The following is an 18155-nucleotide window of genomic DNA, read 5'->3' as shown; positions in this document are numbered from 1 at the left end:
TAAATGTACGTTTCAAGAGCAATGTTAAAATATCACTCGTGCAGTCTCCTGGTGCGCTCTCTCTAAAATCTTCCACACACTAGGAACAAGGCATATGAGCCATTTGCACACCAATTGTTTTTTCTTCTTTTCTAAAAGGCTAGAGAAACAGAAAGACATCACCTTAATCTCTCTCTCTCTCTCTCTCTCTCTCTCTCTCTCTCTCTCTCTTTCCTTCCCTCTCTCCAAAGGCCTGCCCTCCTCCTGCTCCTCCTCTCCCCTTCCCTTTCTCTGCATGCAGAAGAGTGAGTGAATGGGGGCTTGGAATGAATTAATGAAAGGATGAATGGGGGGGATGAGATGAGGAGGAGGGGCACTAGGGACCCCCAGAGTCCAGCAATGCAAGGACCACATGTGCTGTCCATTAGCAATGCAAGGCCTGTCACCAGTGAAGAGACACACACACACACACACACACACACACACACACACACACACAAAGCCACTAATAGGTAAACATTAAGACTCATGATTTACATGTTGAGCTATCGTAACAAAACTATTAAAAAAACATAGCAACTATTCAGAGGAAGGAAAAAACAGTTCTTAACTTCTTAACGTGCCCAAATACTCCTGCAAAAAAAAGTTAGCTGCTGTTTTCAAATGGCTTAAAAACAATTAAATAAACAAATAAAAAGACTAAAAATTCAATTATGAGACAAACATGAGATTGTTAACAGCAGAGTTTCTACAATGATTACATATTTTTTTGATACTGGAGCTACAGCTTGTGCATTTGTGTGTACATTGAGAATTTTTGTGGTTAAAGTGGTATAGTATCTGACCATTGGAAGGGTCACGTTCCCTCTGAAATACGAGAGAGAGAGAGAGAGAGAGAGAGAGAGAGAGAGAGAGAGAGAGAGAGAGAGAGGGGGGAAAAGAAATAAAAACAGTGCAAAAGACTGAATTAGTCCCATTATGGTCATAAACGCCGAGGCTTCCACCGGAATAAAAATAGGGGCTCCCCGGCATTCTCTAGATCCGAAAACCATCGAGCTGCAGTTAAGGCAAATTAGAAAAACAAGCACAAAAATGCAGGGCGGTGGGCCAAAACAAATGTGGGAATGGGCCCGGGGCTGCAGCGGTGGGACGAGACCCTGGACAGACTGCCTTTCCTGTGCTCCTCTTTCCCCCTCACCGGCCCAGACACTGCGTCAGCCATCGGGGGAAGCAGGGGGAGAGAAGCAGGGACGAGATTTAACCCTCAACCTGCTGGAGAAGGAGGAGGTTGCAAGGTCTTATGCTGTAATGCAATGGACCCTAAACCTGATCTTGGAGTATAGCCCTGTCCTGCTTTTTGTCACCATCACATCAAAACCTCTTAACTCTAAGCTCTTTACACTGGAAACATTTCATGATGAACAGACAAGTAGAAATGTCAGAAGCATGCCTTTGTAATAGAAAACTAGCATGTGTAATAGGAACCAGAAGACCCAGTATCACAGAAAGACATACTAGCCTTAGTCTTAGTCTTAGACATGGTCCACTGATAGAGATATATGAACTGTCAAAGTTTGTGAGGTTTTCATTGATTTTTAGACACATCATTTCAGTGTATGCCAACATATGGTTAGAATGTCAAAATAGGAGTCAGAGTCTAAGTTATTAGTCCAACAAGAAATAATCTTGCGAGCAGTTGTGAACTACAGGGCCTTTGGAAAGAGAGAGATATACACACTATATTGCCAAAAGCGTTCAGCCACCCATCCAAATCATTGAATTCAGGCGTTTCAATCACTTCCATGGCCACAGGTGTATAAAACCAAGCACCTAGGCCTGCAGACTGCTTCTACAAACATTAGTGAAAGAATGGCTCGCTCTCAGGAGCTCAGTGAATTCCAACATGGTACTGTGATAGGATGCCACCTGTGCAACAAGCGCAGTCCTTCCTCGCTACTAAATATTCCACAGTCAACTGTCAGTGGAATTATAACAAAGTGGAAGCGACTGGGACTGACAGCAACTCAGCCATGTAAAATGACAGAGAGGGGTCAGTGGATGCTGAGGAGCATAGTGTGCAGAGGTCACCAACTTTCTGAAGAGTCAATCGCTACAGACCTCCAAACTTCATGTGGCCTTCAGATTACATTTAGCAGATGCTCTTATCCAGAGCGACTTACAAGAAGTGCTTTGTCTACTAGAGAAAGTATCTTTGCTAGTTACCAATGGGTTAGAGAAAAAGACAGTCCTGAGCTCAGATACTGCTAGAAACAAAAGTCACTGTAGATACCCAGAAAAAAGGAACAGAGTTGAACACAGAACTCTGTGCCATGCAATGCAATATAATACAATACAGTAAACTACAATACACAGTGCAATACAATAAAATATGATTAGCTCAAGAACAGCATAGAGAGCTTCATGGAATGGACTTGCATGGTTGAACAGCTGCATCCAAGACTTACATCACCAAGCACAATGCAAAGTTGAATTTACAACCATTTGTCACTTAGTTTGCACATTGTGAAATTAGACCTCTGCATTTAACCCATCCATGCAATGAAACACCCACATACATGCACACTAGTAAACACATACACACTTGCCCAGAGCAGTGGGCAGCCCTATCCACAGCGTCTGGGGAGCAATTGGGGGTTAGGTGTCTTGCTCAAGGGCATTTCAGTCATGGACTGTCAGCCAAGGGGATCAAACCGGCAACCTTCCGGTCAGAGGGCTGGTTCCCTAACCTCCAGCCCACGACTGCCCCAGTGTTGAATGCAGTGGTGTAAAGCGCCACCACTGGGCTCTAGAGCAGTGGAGACATGTTCTCTGGAGTGATGAATCACACTTCTCTGTCAGGCAATTCGATGGACGAGTCTGTACATTGCTAGGAGAGCAGTACTTGTCTCACTGCATTGCGCCAAGTGTAAAGTTTGGTGGAGGGGGGATTATGGTGTGGGGTTGTTTTTCAGGAGTTGGTCTTGGCCCCTTAGTTCCAGTGCTTCAGCAGACCAAGAGATTTTGGACAATTTAATTCTCCAACCTTTGTAGTAACAGTTTGGGGATGGCCCATTCCTGTTCCAACATGACTGTGCACCAGTGCACACAGCAAGGGCCATAAAGACATGGATGAGTGAGTTTGATGTGGAAGAACTTGACTGGCCTGCACAGAGTCCTGGCCTCAACCCGATAGAACACATTTGGGATGAATTAGAGCAGACACTGCAAGCCAGGCCTTCAGTGTCTGACCTTACAATTGCACTTCTGGAAGAATGGCAAAAATTCCTTAAACACTCACACACACTCCTAAACTTTGTGGAAAGCTTTCCCAGAAAAGTTTAAGCTTTTATAGCTGCAAAGGGTGGGCCAACATCATATTAAACCTTATAGATTAAGAATGGGATGTCACTCAAGTTCATGTGTGTGATAAGGCAGACAAGCCTCACCTTTTGGCAATATAGTTTAGCTGCTGGTTTGAAAAAAAAGTTTTATATCCAGTCGTTTTCTTTGAAGAATTTAGTAGATAGTAAATGAGATACCCTCACATATTTGCCAACACATACAACATAGGTCTGTTTTTGAGGTAGTGCGCATCTGTCCCAGTTTGGGGTTTGCCGTTTTGTCAATCAAATTGTTCTTTCATTTCAAAGTAGGTGGTTCTTGTCCACATTAGGCATTAATGCCAGATTTAACTTTCCTGTTTGTCAACCACTGGCCTCTGATGCCAATTCAACAGCCAACAAGAGCTGACTAGTGCCAGCAGTAAGGGATACTATGGGCAATGGTCAGTATAGAGGCCCAACAGTGGCTCAGTGTGTCAGGGCCCTTACAGCACATAAAATACTCAAATGTTTAAGCCAGGGGAACATTAATCCAGAAGCATGGTTGGGATTGTCCCAGCGATCTCTTTTATGACTCACCTCTTCATTGTTCTGTGACACATGCAGAAATAGTGCCAAAACAATGATGTCTGAAGCATCACAGCGTGCCTTCTGCCAATGTTAAGTGAACACCTGAGAGAGAGAGAGAGAGAGAGAGAGAGAGAGAGAGAGAGAGTGAGAGCATGTGAGAGAGAGAGAGAGAGAGAGAGAGGGAGAGAGAGACAGAGAGAAGAAATTGACACAGAGCAGAGAGTCAAAGGTGAGAAGAGAGAGAAAGGGAAAGAAAGAAAATATAGAGGGAGGAAAGAGAATAGGCTTCAAAGAATTAAACAAACTAAGAGCAGATTTACTTGGAATGGGGACGCTTCATCCAAGAAAGACTCTAAAACATTTTCCCCATGTACACACACACACACACACACACACACACACACACACACACACACACACCATTCCCTTTCTCTCTACTCTCAGCCTAGACTCTGTGGCCAGACATGATTAATCAGTGCCATAGAGGCGGTCACAAGGCTGCTAGTGAGCCTTAATCAGGCTTTTTTCAGTGGCCAGATAGCTGTCATTAGCTAATTGGGTTTGTTTATGCGTTTGTGTTTGTGCAATGCTTAAAGGAGAGGGAGGGAAAAAGTGGCTGTTCTATTTCAACAGGCTATGTTATATTGACACAAACTCTTGGAGTGAGAGAAAGACAGCATGGAAGAGTACAGGAGAAGAATAGCATAAACAAGAACAAGTCAAGAAGTTGTGACCCACACAGTATTACCACTCCAATAAAAGTTGGAAAAAAGTGCTGTTTGGTATGGAGTTTCTTTTAGGGAACCAAAAATGGTTCTTCTATGACATTACTCCAAAGATGTCTTTCACTTTATTTTCAAAAGACTACAGTATATTTTTCATAACTTGATCACTACTCCTGGTGTACATATCCCCTCTTCATTTATTTTCTTTCTTTTTGGATAACACAAGAATCGACCAACAGCTGCCAGTGTTGCTTCAGTATACATTAACATGAAGGTGCTTTGCTGGTGTTTATGACACGGCTGTGGTTGTAAGGCACTCTCATTAAGGCTGATCGAGTTCAACAAGACATCTCCTTTTCCCTGTTCTTTTTGGGCCTCTCCTGGCGTGAAGCAGCACGTTCTGACATAAACAAATGAAGCTCACCTCAGGCTCTCGCCATGGCCGGAAACGTCTCACTCCAAAGGAGAAAGGAAAGAAGCGAAAAGGAGAAGGCAGGAGGATTAAGCCAGCACTGGTTTTGGGATATCTTCAAGCATGCTGGACAGCTTACACACGCATGGCAATACAGGCTTGCACACACATGCATAGACACATTCTTCCACAAATATACAGCTTCCACACATGAACTAGCTGAAAGGCCCTCTCATGTTCCTAAAAATCAAATTCAAATGTAAGAAAAATAAAAATAAAAAAAAAAATCAACACAGCAAAAACACACATTTCTCTAAATGCTACAGCTTGGCCCAAAGAGATCCCTTTGGTCTCACCTCATTTGGTGTGGCAACTAGCTGTGGTCAACCTCACTGAATACATCTAAACCACCACATGATGAATCACCTTTCTGCCTAGTCCAGAACCACTGAAAGAGAACCAAAGACAGAAAGGAGGGAAAGAAAGAAGGGACGAATTAGGAAAGGGAGATGAGAAGTGAGGAAAAGTATAATTTACTACATATCGACATCAATAAGAGAAGCCAACGGGCAGTTGCATTAACAAGGCACTGCCTAGTGACTTTCTCAGATTTTCGGCAGATTTTCTGCTACACACGCAGTAGATAGAGTTGGGTGGAAAAATCATGTGATCACATGGATTACATAAATACTTAGAGGATGAGTATATGAAAAATGTAAGTTAAAAAATGTATTCACATGAGCATAAAAATAATATAATAATAAATCAATGGAACACAACTCCCCAGATTACAGTAATAATAATAATAATAATAATAATAAAGTTGTGCTCCAAGCTTAAATAAGCTATGACCCATTTAAAAGTGCATCCATTATGAGAGAGGTACCTCACTAGAGACAGCATGCAACAAAAGCTCTGTTGTTCTGAAAATTTAGTCCAACAAATTTTGCTTTAAAAGTAGTGAATGAATATCTATCTATCTATCCATCTATCCATCCATCGCCCCCACTCCCCACCACCTCCATGTGAAAAGCTTCTTTCTGCTTGGGTGTGTATATGAGAGGCCCAGCAGGCCTTTAATAGACTGGGGAATAGGGAGGAGTGGGTTAAATGGCCTCAGTTAACGACACAATGCCGAGGGTCAGCTGGTCCAGAGCACCCTGCTGCCCGAGCTGGCCTCCAGGCCAGGCTCTCCCAGCTGCTCCTACTCCACCGAGTCAATGCACAATCAACTGACTCCAGGTCAGCCTGGGTTTTCCAGACATAAGGGCAGAAATAAACAGAATGAATAGAGCAGACATGAGATCAGTAAGTGAAAGTGGACTTACATACTAACCTTGTTAAGAAGCCATCTGGGAAAATAATGGTGTGATTTGGTTTCATTAGAACAGGTCTGAGGTCAGTGGTGGTTGAGTTGCACTGGCAGTGGTGAAAATGTAGAATAGGGGACAGATGATCCAAGACCTGTTATTAAGACTTGAAAAATGTGATGAGGAAAATTGACAAAGGAGGAGCAAGCTTGTAAATATGTGGATACAACATTCTTAAAAGAATGCTTCAGCCATTAATGCTAACATTGCTTATTATAGAGGAAAGTCTGTTGGAAATGGTAGCCACTGTAGTCATGCTAATTGGCTAGTTTCATTTTCATTTACTGCTAGCTATTTTCATATTCTTGTCTTCTTTCTTCCTCCGTCTGCCGCCTGACATGATTTGAATAAATAGAAATAAAAGTTTAAATGAAAAGAGCTCATGCTGTATCCATTCAATTCTTGACATGCTAGCTTTTGCAGGGGAAGTATGACTTTAAAACTGGTAGAATTAAAAGAGATTATTTATTTTCTTTATTTGGCACCTGACATAATTAAGATGAGTAGAAATAAGAATGAGAAATGAAATGATCTTGTGCTAACTGGTTCTCACTAACATTCATTCATCGCCTGCTATCCTAGTACTTGTAGCTGAAAGTATGGCTTTTAAGACTAAGACAAAACAAAAGTCTTGCTCTCTTTCCCTGTGAGAAACCTGACTTAAAAATGACCGTTAAACGAAAGCAAGTCTTAATTTATGCAAGCTAAAACACCGTGAAACAAGAAGACGACAAAAAGAAGATAACAGAAAGCTAGGGATCATGGCCAGACGTCACATACATGCACACACAAAACCTGGAGGGCCAGCAGTCTCCTCTTCTTAGTCAGTCCAAGGGTGGCAAGACACCATGGGGGAAAGAGAGCACAGCACATTGTCTCCCCCTGACTCTTTGTCTGACATCCTGGGGCTCCATCCTGAATTAGCCTCCCATTGGGGACCCCTCACACTCACGCACACACACACACACACACACACACACACACACACACACACACACACACACACACACACACACACACGCACGCACACACACACAGTGACAAATTACACAAGCAAGTAAACACTGCACTGCAATGTCAACATCATACCTGGACTATGCTTTGGACATGCTCATTAAACTGTGGGCACTTTTAATAAGTATAGAATGTAGGGATATGTATATGGAGTATGAAGAAAATGACATGACATAAAATTAAATAAACAATAAAAAATAAACTGTTATGGTGTACTGTATAGAAATACCTATTCATTGCATGCAAAAGAGAAAGATATAAATATGTACAAACATTACCGCATGAATGTCAGAGACCACCCTTCAGTTAACCCTGGGCTCACCAGTCTTTTCCACGAACGGCCAGTGGAGCTGCAGGTTTTCATTCTAGTCAAGCAGAAGCACTCCTGATTCCACTTGCTCACTCAGTTTGTCTCTGTCTTCGGATCGGTTAGCTATATGAAATTGTGCTCCTGCTTGGCGGAAATGAAAACCAGCACCCACAACGCTGATTCAACCCCTGATTCAACCTTTGAGCCAAGTGTCTCCAGATAATTAGAACTTGTCAGAACAAAACCTTGTATCTCCATTTCTGTCAATAAACTCTAGGTACAATTCACAGCATGGTAAGATTTTGGTTTTCTCATGGGATTCATCTGAGCCAACCCTAAGCCTAACCCTAACCTCAGTACTCAACCACAAATTGTTCTGCCCTTTCATTCGGTCTTTAAAAAATAAAACATGTAGCTTTTGTAAAAAGCACTTTCCAAAGCCACGACCTATTTTTGGTTTAATACTGCAGTTTAGCATCGTTTAAAATGTGTACTTATTTGTCCTATGAATGCACTAAAACAAACAAATGAATAAGCACACACATGCTCTAACACACCCTACTGGTGGACGAGTGCTGGTTAAAGCCCAAAAGCCAGAAGAGGGGGTATGGCGTATTTGTTGTGGGTATTAGGAGCTAAACGGCTTAGCAGCTAGTAGACGCGCTTCCCTGAGGGGTGTGTGCAAGTGCAAGTGTGTGTGAGTTAGTGAGTGTGTGTGCGTGTGTGAGAGTGTGTGTGTGCGTCCAAAGGTTTTTGAGCCACAGCCAAAAGTCTGAGCTATGAGCCAAGACCATGCAGCGTGAGGCCCAACAGGGGGAGGGAAAGAGACCAAGAAATGAGGGATTTGACCATAAAAGAGTAGCTGCAGGTGTGCAGGGTAGGGGGAGTGCGTGTCGGTGTGTTTGTGTAAGAGTATGTTACGTTTAAACAGGCTTTGTGGCCTCTCTCCAAAGCTCAACATATGCTTAAAGTATCTTCTTGCTTAGTTAAAGTCATCCCCTTGGTGGAAAAAAAAAAAATCAGGAAGGATTTTTTTTTTCAGGATTTTTAGAGAGCATTCTTTGGCTGTTGGGTTGAAAGCTTTCTGTGAGTTGCTCTGAAAATGATGGGTTAGTATATAGTCAGTGCAATTTTTCCTTTGGGCCTGAGAAAAGGTCAGCACGTTGAAAGTTTTTGGTAAGGTCTCCCATAAACATCCTCAAGGGACATTGAAAAAGTAGTCTCTAGTCTAAAGAACTTGGAAAAAGTTGTGGACAAAGTTTGCAAATCTTGTACTAGAGTGAAAGTAGCAGAAATCTCCTTGGCAAAATATTACCATATACAAAATAAAAGTCCCCTATTAGCAGTTCTAAGTAAGAATTTACTTACCTTTACTTAATGTTAAAAAAAGGATTGTGATTTACTTTAATTATGAAAGGAAACGTGAAATGTAGCAAAATAAAGGTAGAAAGTCTTTCAAATAACAATTTCTCTTTAAAATACAGACACCTTAAAAAGAATATTTAAGTAAAAATGGTAATTACATGTACTTTGGTATTGTCTGTACTGTTGTGTACTGGTAGCAAGAGGATCTCCTAAAACATATAAGCCTTATCCATCACAATCAACAATTCTGTGCATCCCACAATCCATCACTGTCTAGAACAGGAACATTTAAAAAATACAGATACCACAAATTCAATTTTGCCCTCAGCTGTTTCTGGTTCTGCAGTGGCGTCTGAAAAACAAAGCGATCTGACGTGGAACCAGATTTGCTTTTGAAAATCTGCAAATATGAAGCATTTAAGGGACAGCAACTGTTATCTGTATTCTTTCTGTATCTGCCTGGCTAACACCTGCAGAGTTATTTCACACTAATGAGTCCATGGGGTAGGAGGGAGGCTTTCAGAAGTCAGGCATTTGTCCAGTTACATCAATGTTATATTTTAAAGCTCAATTCTATAGCATTGGCACTGAGCAGTTTGATACTGATACGCTTGATAATGAATTCATTAATCAATTTTTAACACGCAGATCACGCATAATCCTGTAAATATACATTAGGTTCAAACTCAAAACATAACACATGTACTGCAGGCTTTAAAGCTTGAACATGATCCATATTTGACAGACTCAAGATATTCTGAACTTCAGAATTTTTCTGCTTTTCTGTATCTGTGACAAAGTGATTGTTGTCTCTTTGAATAAAAGTCGATGGACTCTGTGCTTGGAGGAGCACAAGCCTGAAGCTTCTATAGTTCACATATTTAAGCATTACAAATAAACGATCTTGTTTGTGTGCGTTTAAAGAGTGAAATGAAAGAAGTTATAGCTTTTTAAACACTGGAGTGATGGCTTTGCTTTTTGGCCCTTGAGCAGGGGCCATAAGAAAGGCCCCTGTGGCAAAGGAAAGTAGGTAAATATCAGTGTGTTTGTGGGGGTATGTGTATATGAAGTGTGTTTTGGAGGACTGAGGAGTGAAATGATATGACGACATCATATGTTTATATATATATATATATACAGATAGATAGATAGATAGATAGATAGATAGATAGATAGATAGATAGATAGATAGATAGATAGATAGATAGATAGATGCATACGTGGTTGATTCGCAACAGTTCAGTAATATGATTGGGTGTAAAAAGAGCATCCCAGTGAGGCTGAGACTCAGAAGTAAATATGGGGTGGGGTTTACCACTCTGTGAAAGACTACACAATCAATTAGTGCAACAATTCAAGAATAGCTTTTTTAATGTAAAACTGCAAAAAATGTTTGCTTTTCATAATAACATTAAAAGATTCAGAGAACCTGGAAAAAATATCTGTATGCAAGGGACAAGGCCAAAAACCAGTATTTGCTGGCTGTGATCTTTGGGCCCTCAGGCAGCACTGCATTAAAAACAGACATGATTCTGTAGTGGAAATCATTGCATGGGCTCAGAAATATTTCTGAAAACCACTGTCTGTGAATACAGTCAATGCATCCATAAACAGGATCCAGAAATGCTGCCACCTTCTCTGGGCCTGAGCTCATTTAAAATGGACAGAGGGAAGTGGAAAAGTGTTCTCTGGTCAGACAAATTAAAATTTGTAGTACTTTTTGGACATCATGGACGCTATGTCCTGGCTAAAGACCAATCGGCTTGTTATCAGGACACAGTTCATGGTGGTATAGGGGTACATTAGTGCACATGGCATGGGTGACGTGCACATCTGTGAAGGCACTAATAAAACTGAACTATATATATATATATATATATATATATATATATATATATATATATATATATATATATATGTGTTTTAGCAACATATACTGCCATCCATGGAAAGCCTTGTTAATTTCAGCCTGATAATGCCAAACCACATTCTGCATGAAATCCTGTATCAAACAAGAACAGGAAAACATTTCTCTTTCAAAACTACAGGACTCCTCAGGTCCCAAATGCTCACAGAGTGCTATTAAAACAAGAGGTGATGAAAAACAGTAGTAAACATGACCTCATCCCAACTTTTTTGGAGTGTGTTGTTGGCATCAAATTCAAAATGGGTTACTTTTTTTTTAAATAGCATTTTTATACTACATTTCAGTATGATTTCTTTTTTCACAAATTTAAGCCAATTTAGCAAACAAGTATTACAACAGTTTAACTGCCCCATCATAAAGAAGTGATGCTTTTAAGTGCTGGTGATGCCACAGCCATCTGTGGTCAGGAATTCAAGAGGAGGACTGAGGGCATTGTGCAAAAAGGGGAGGCCTAGCTGGTTGATCAGAATTGACAGTGACCAACTGAGTCAAAATCCAAATGCATAAAGTAATTTCAGTACAATTGGAGTACTTGCAAAGTAAAGTATATCTGTCAGTGAGTAGTAGCCAAATGGTAAAAGAGGTCAAAGTATCATAGGCTCAAATCCTGTGTGCCAGTACTATGGTTGTGCTCTTGGTCAAGGGAAATAGTAAGATTTCTCTTAGAAGTGGAACAAAATGCTAGAACTTAATTAATTATTTACATTTAATATGAGCTGGTAGACCCCGCGACCCTGAGGGAGAAGCGGCTTAGAAAATGGATGGATGTGATGGATGAGCTGGTAGAAGTTTGAGTTTGAGGTGAACTCCAATACTGTTAAGTTTGAGTTGAAACTGAGCAGCAAATTAATGAGTTTAAATGTATATAGTGTACAATCACTCCAACGACTCCTTGCAGATTTAGTGGACTGTGAGGTTGCAATGGTATGTCTTCCCCTCCTTGACCCCAGGGTGTGCAATTTTGTGTGTGCGCATGAGTGTGTGTAAGGCAGGCTGAGAACAGTGGCTTGTATTGTTCACTGGTACCCCACCTTGCTGCAGATCAAGTTAAGGTCGTGCCCACAGATTTCCACCTTTAGAGAAATCCGATCTCATTTAACTACACTGCCTCTGGACCACATTCACTAGCTGCACAGACTGGATGCTTTGGTGTAACATCCTGATAAATCTGATAAAGCCTTGAACACCTTGAGGCTTACTTGTTCTTTGAGAACTAGTAAATAAAGATTTTTTTTGTGGGTTACCTTGCAGACAACCTTTTACAGAAAGAAAGACTTCAAACAGTTGAAAAACATTGCAAAGCTAGTTTGTGTTTAATGTGAGACCAAATGTTTTCTATAGGCTTAATATATAATATTAAGCATTCTGGATATTAACTTTATTATAACTTATGTATTGTTTTCTGAGGTTCCTATAATTATCTAGTGCAAGGGTGAAGTTGTACAGTACCAACATCATGCTAGAATTGCAAACATTGATTTCAAAGTTTTTATCAGCAGCGTAAGCTGTTGCAATGGGGTGGATCACTCCTAAAATGAGTGTGCTCCAACACTCTGCCCTACAAGCTACAGTTAGGTCATTTGCTACAGATGTGAAAGATAACAGGATTTTGCCCTGCTTTGGGCAAACTCCCATTACTTTGGTGCCATGACCCGGATCAGAATCCACTGATGTCTATCAGCCCTGCGGGCTGCTGCCAAGAAAAGGGTAGAAAGAAACAGAAAAGGTCAAAGGTAGCGAGGCTTGAGTATTACAATATTTTACTTGCCCTTACTCACATCATTCAACTTTAGAAGCTGTATTGCCTTCAGGTAAGTTGGTAGATCATTTAGTTAAACCTTCCTAGCCAATTGAAGAAAGCCAGACATGCAGATTTGAACCCGTCAATAAAGAATGTAATTGAAGGTAAAATATGATGTCACATAGCTAAATATCTCATTTAAAATGCACCGATATAATGCAATTTCTTTTATAGCCAGTTTGGCTGATGATTTTGTTTTTGGCCAATTTTATTATTATTATTATTATTATTATTATTATTATTGTCTGTCTGCCCTGCAATGGACTGGCGACCTTTCCAGGGTGTATCCTGCCTTCTGCCCAATGACCGCTGGCTCCAGCACCCCCACGACCCTGAGGGAGAACCGGCTTAGAAAATGTGTGTGTGTCTGTGTGTGTGTGTGTGTGTGTGTGTGTGTGTGTGTGTGTGTGTGTGTGTGTGTGTATTATTATTATTATTATTATTATTACACTACTTGCTCTTTAACTGATATTTTACATTTGTAAATGCAAAATGCAAAACAGAGATCAGACAAAATCAAAATTAGAAATTGGCCAAATGTCCATCATGTTAAATGGCTGTGTAATGTAAATTCAGTGTTCTGCAAAATTATATCAATAGACAATCTGAAAACCTCACTTTTAGACACCCCAGCTTCATGGAGCTGGAACTGGAGCTTCAAATTCAAACACTGGTTGAACAGGAACTGAAGGCTTTAGACCATGGTGGGTACTAACAGCTACTGTGCTGTGATTGGAGGGGTTAGAAAAGAAGGTGGAGCTTGGCAAAGAGTGGCAGAGAGACCCTCCCTTACTCGCCTAGGTAAGCCTGTTCATTAAATCACTCCTGTGTGTGTGTCCCATAATTCAGCAGTGAGGACAGATGAAATGACTACAAATAAAACGTTGTGGTCATCGCCTAAACAGCCCAAATGCCCCACTTATTCCACAAACACACGCACACACGAGCACATGCTTATACGCTTACCTGCTAACTGACCACTTGAATTCTGCTGTTAGAACGTTTGTGATTTTAACGTGGATGAATGTTCAGTTTGAACATTAAAGAAAATAATGAAAGTAACTTTTGCCCTCATTCTTCTTTGTGTGTGCGTGTGCGAATGAGAGAGTCTCACTTTTTTGCATTAGCTTCTCTCTGTACATCTCACAGCCGAAAAATATAACTGCCTATCATTAAGCTGGCCCTGCCCACCTCACCCCCTCTTCCTCTCGGTCAGCCTTTACATTCAACAACAGCTAATTAGCATTAGCCTAATGATCTCATGATCTCTCAACAGCCCTCTCACCAAAGCTCTGAGTGAGTTCATGTGTGTTTTAGTGTAAAGTTAATATTACAGGCTCCGTAGTTCATTAAAACCCACCTACATACACACACACATACACAACCACTCACGTGTGCATACACGCCCACACACACACACACACACACACACACACACACACACACACACACACACACATACACACTTCTGTCTTTCTGACTTCTCACTAAATCAGGTTGGTTTAGTGTTATTTGGAATTGGAAAGTAAGGAACATTGTGTGTGTGTGTGTGTGTGTGTGTGTGTGTGTGTGTGTGTGTGTGTAGTGTTCTAACCTGCAGATCGCTTGGCTGGAGTCTAAAGGACAGTTTTGGCATGCAGAAGTGTCTCTGCGTTTTTTCCTGGGGCTTTTTAACCTGCTTGCTTGCTTTCTCTCTCTCTCTCTCTCTCTCTCTCTCTCTCTCTCTCATATGCACATGTATTGATCTCATATTAAGACAGGCCTGCCATCTGGCTGTTTTTAGTCCACTAATTCTGGGAATGTGTGTGTGTGTGTGTGTGGGGGGGGGGTATGTCCAAAAAGAGAGGGAGAGGGAGGCAGACGGAGAGAGAGACGGGAGAAAAAGAGTGAGCGGGAAAAAAGGAAAGAGAGTGAAAGAGGGAAGTGGCTCCAGACTTGTTTTATCAGCCCAAGAAACAGACTTCACCAGTTTCTCTACATTTTCTATACATTTCCTCTCTAGTCCCTCCCACCATCAGAACATAAGCCAACTACCTTTTCTACCCATTCTAAACTAATCATTGTTTCTTTCCTCAATGTGAAATTATCCATTGACAAATATTTAAATTGCTGCTCCTGTACCGATCAGTGCGGTTGATCCCTAAGGTCATTTTTGCTGCACACACATACCTTACATAGGCATTCCTACAGCATTTCAAATGTCTGCATGTTCCGCTAAGCCTGTATACTTGATTGCTTCTTCTATGCAACAGTTAAAATGACATGTTTAAAATTGTTTCCCCTTACGTCAGTGCGTGGTGCGGGAAGCGTGTGATGGTGTAAGCAGCTTGATGGAAAAGGAAAATTGGGTAGATGTATTTTTTTCCTTTAAGTCAGTGCCCTCCTGAATAGCTACTTCACTGCAGTTTAGCCATCTGATCCAACCAATAAGGGACTTGGGAAGAGGTTGATAAGTGAGAGCAGGTGTGGCACATTGTGGTTGGAACTAGGCTCTGCAGGAAGGTAGCTCTCCAGGACCAGAGTTGGTGTCTACTACTTTAAGTACTTCAACAATTCATATTTAGACATCTGTATGCCATGTCATTCTAGATCTTTTCGAAATTTATCTTAAAAGTTCATTTATAGGTAAAAAAAAATAATAATAATCTGAATAACATTTGTACTGATGTGTGTAAGAATGATAGTAGACAAGTTTGATCTTTAGTGAACACACACATTCACATAGGCTAGCTGCTTGTTTATGGATCATTCTACTAAACTGGTTCAAAAAGTCAAAGTTCAAAATGCATTTCAGACTTTTTCAAAATCATTTTGATGTTACACTGACTTATAATAAGGGGAATGGTATCTCTGTCATTGCTATTCTAGGCCCAGAACTCCTGCTATAGCGCTATGTAACTTTAGAGGAGTGGGCACAAGACCTCTCACAAGAACTATGTGATACATTATGACACCTCGCCACACATCAACAGCTATGGGTCTTCAGCTACCTATAAGAAGAACTCCTGGACAGTTTGTGGTGCAACGTGGCATTGGTGGATGGAGCGAGACATGATGTCCCAGATGTGCTCAATCAGATTCAGGTCTGGGGAACGGGCGGGCCAGTCCATAGCTTCAATGCCTTCATCTTGCAGGAACTGCTGACACACTCCAACCACATGAGGTCTAGCATTGTCCTGCATTAGGAGGAACCCAGGGCCAACCACACCAGCATATGGTCTCACAAGGGGTGTGAGGATCTCATCTCGGTACCTAATGGCAGTCAGGCTACCTCTGGCGAGCACATGGAAGGCTGTGCGGCCCTCCAAAGAAATGCCACACCACACCATTACTGACCCACTGCCAAACCGGTCATGCTGAAGGATGTTGCAGGCAGCAGATCGCTCTTCACGGCGTCTCCAGACTCTGTCATATGTGCTCAGTGTGAACCTGCTTTCATCTGTGAAGAGCTCAGGGCGCCAGTGGCGAATTTGCCAATCCTGGTGTTCTCTGGCAAATGCCAAGCGTCCTGCACGGTGTTGGGCTGTGAGCACAACCCCCATCTGTGGACGTCGGGCCCTCATACCTTCCTCGTGGAGTCGGTTTCTAACTGTTTGTGCAGACACATGCACATTTGTGGCCTGCTGGAGGTCATTTTGCAGGGCTCTGGCAGTGCTCCTCCTGTTCCACCTTGCACAAAGGCGGAGGTAGCGGTCCTGCAGCTGGGTTGTTGCCCTCCTACGGCCTCCTCCACGTCTCCTGGTGTACTGGCCTGTCTCCTGGTAGCGCCTCCAGCCTCTGGACACTACGCTGACAGACACAGCAAACCTTCTTGCCACAGCTCACATTGATGTGCCATCCTGGATGAGCTGCACTACCTGAGCCACTTGTGTGGGTTGTAGAGTCCGTCTCATGTTACCACGAGTGTGAAAGCACCACCAACATTCAAAAGTGACCAAAACATCGGCCAGAAAGCAGAAAGGTACTGAGAAGTGGTCTGTGGTCCCACCTGCAGGACCACTCCTTTATTGAGTGTGTCTTGCTAATTGCCAATAATTTCCACCTGTTGTCTATTCCATTTGCACAACAGCTGTGAAATTGATTGTCAGTCAGTGTTGCTTCCTAAGTGGACAGTTTGATTTCACAGAAGTTTGATTTACTTGGAGTTATATTGTGTTGTTTAAGTGTTCCCTTTATTTTTTTGATTTTTTATATATATATATATGTTTTTGCAGTGGTTTAAACTGATTTGGTAAAATGGTCAATCTAGCGTTGTGTTAGTGTATACAAATGATATTATTTATTTTATTTTCCAAACAAAATAAAAATGAAAACTGATTTGACCTGAACGAAAACACATATTCTCTCATGGGAAAATATGTTATAGAGATGAAATCTCTGCGTCTTTCAAGAAAAAAAGGCTTTCCATTGCATTTAATTTACCATACGCATAATATTTTATCAAATGTACTGAGGTAAATTAGGATAATAGGAAAATCATATTTGTGTGTGTAAATATGTCTTTAAAGGACAGAGGTTGACCTCAGTGGAAATGGCACACCATACACGCAGTTTTGTTTGTTCACCCGATGATGGGAGAAATGTTCCCATATTAAGGCTCACCCGGAGGTCAGAAGGATGGGAGGTCAGTTCTGAGTGACAGACAGAGAGAGTGGGAAAGAGATGGAAAAAAAATACCATATACCATGCAGTGTGGTAGAAATTTGAACACAAACTTGAACTTTTGTACTTCATACTACAGAGTTTAAAATGCAGAATATCAGCTTTAACAAAACGTTTTTACATCTATATTACATGAACTATATATAAATCACAATGTTTTACACATTGTAGTCATTGTACTTATAGTACATGATATACACTCACTGAGCACTTTAGTAGGTACCACCTACCTTGTACCTAAACTCAGTGTCCATTTTATCAGCTCCACTTACCATATAGGTGCACTTTATAGTTCTACAATTGCGGACTGTAGCCCATCTTTCTGTGCATGCTTGAGTAGCCCCCTTTTACCCTGTTCATCAAAGGTCAGGACCACCACAGAGCAGGTATTGTTTGGGTGGTGGATCATTCTCAGCACTGCAGTAACACTGATGTGGTGTGTTACAATGTGATGCGCTAGTACGAATAGATCAGACACAGAAGTGCTGCTGGAGTTTTTAACACATCAGTGTCACTGCTGGCCTGAGAATAGTCCACCACGAAAATATCCAGCCAACCGTGTCCTGTGGGCAGCGTCCTGTGACCACTGATAAGGAACTGGAGGATGGCTAACAAACTGGGCAGTGACAGATGAGCTGCTGTCTCTGACTTTACATCTATGAGGTGGACTAACAAGACT

Source organism: Pygocentrus nattereri, chromosome 20 (genome assembly GCF_015220715.1).
Source record: "Pygocentrus nattereri isolate fPygNat1 chromosome 20, fPygNat1.pri, whole genome shotgun sequence".
Lineage (NCBI taxonomy): Eukaryota > Metazoa > Chordata > Actinopteri > Characiformes > Serrasalmidae > Pygocentrus > Pygocentrus nattereri.
Note: the sequence above shows the minus strand (reverse complement) of the source record.